Source organism: Rhinolophus sinicus, linkage group LG16 (assembly GCF_036562045.2).
Source record: "Rhinolophus sinicus isolate RSC01 linkage group LG16, ASM3656204v1, whole genome shotgun sequence".
Classification (NCBI taxonomy): Eukaryota; Metazoa; Chordata; class Mammalia; order Chiroptera; family Rhinolophidae; genus Rhinolophus; species Rhinolophus sinicus.
In genome coordinates this window covers 4,647,259-4,648,489 of record NC_133765.1, presented here as the reverse complement: position 1 = coordinate 4,648,489, position 1,231 = coordinate 4,647,259, and the positions used below count along the sequence as shown (strand labels likewise).

At 39.8% G+C, this 1,231-nt stretch overlaps 1 pseudogene; it reads right to left on the bottom strand.

Moving 5' to 3' along the window:
- Nucleotides 1-397: 397 nt before the first annotated feature.
- LOC109438140 (magnesium-dependent phosphatase 1) lies at nt 398-854 on the bottom strand (annotated as a pseudogene).
- Nucleotides 855-1,231: the final 377 nt, after the last annotated feature.

Here is a 1,231-nt window from a genome sequence, read left to right as displayed (position 1 = left end):
GTTGCCAATTTAACAATATTACATCTTCTAATCCATGAACAAAGAGTGACTTTCTATTTATCTAGGTATTATTTAATTCATTTCAATAATTTTTATAGTTTTCAATGTTGAATTCTTGTGCTTGTCTTCTTAAATTTATTTCTTAGCATTACCTCTCAGCATTTTATTCTTTTGCTGCTTTGTATACTGAATCATTTTCTTAATTTCATTGTCAGAATGTTCATTACTAGGGCATAGATATGCAACTAACTTTTTTTTCTGTCACACACAAATACACTTTAATAATTTACAAACGCATCTGAAAATGCCCTCCTGATTTCTTTCGTTTTTATGCCTCAAATGAGGCTCATCCACAGGACTGGATCTCAGGGCCTACCTTGGGCCCTTGCAAATGTCTCTACCCCTGAGTTAGGGTTTGAAGACTCGTTCCATTCTGGACATGAATGCAGGTAGCACCCAGTTTGCTGACGTCTACAATATTCTGCTTCTCATCATCAAAGAAGATCATCAGAGAGAAAAGAACTCTGGTCTTCTGCTGCAATCTCTCAGTGTGTGACCTTGCTGCCTGGATAGATTTCCCGTCGAATAAAGAATGTGACAAAGCCAAATAGCTCCAGTAGTTGGTTGGCCCCTTTAACCTCACCTGTTGGTGAAACAGCAGCATCGGACACCCCAAGGCTCCGAAATGGTTCCAGGACCTCAGGCGCCTCCGGGTACAGTCTGATGTCTGGCCCTACCTATCTCGTACAGTCCCATCACTACTCTTTTGGAATGAGGTATACATCCATGTCCACCCAGAATGGCCAGAGCGTGTAATCCAGGTGGAAGATGACCAGCTCTGGGAGCCCTGCCATGACTCGCACCCGACAGGCCAGGCGCACGGAGGTGAGGCCTTCTCTGGGGCCATACACTCGCCTGTAAATACAACCAATTTTTGTAGGTTGATCTTGTATCCTACAATTTTGCTGAACTAATTTATTGGTTCTAATAGTTTTTTTTTAGAGAATTCCTTAGAATTTTCTGTATATAAGATCATGTCTTTTCTGTATAGAGATAATTTTACTTCTTTTCTAATCTGTATGCTTTATATTTTTCTTGCTTAATAGCCTTGGCGAAAATGCTCAATATAATGTTGAATGAAAGTGGCAAGTGCAGACAGTGTTGTCCTTTTCCTGATTGTTGGGGAAAATTTTTAATCTTTCACCATTAAACATGTAAAAGCTGGAATTTT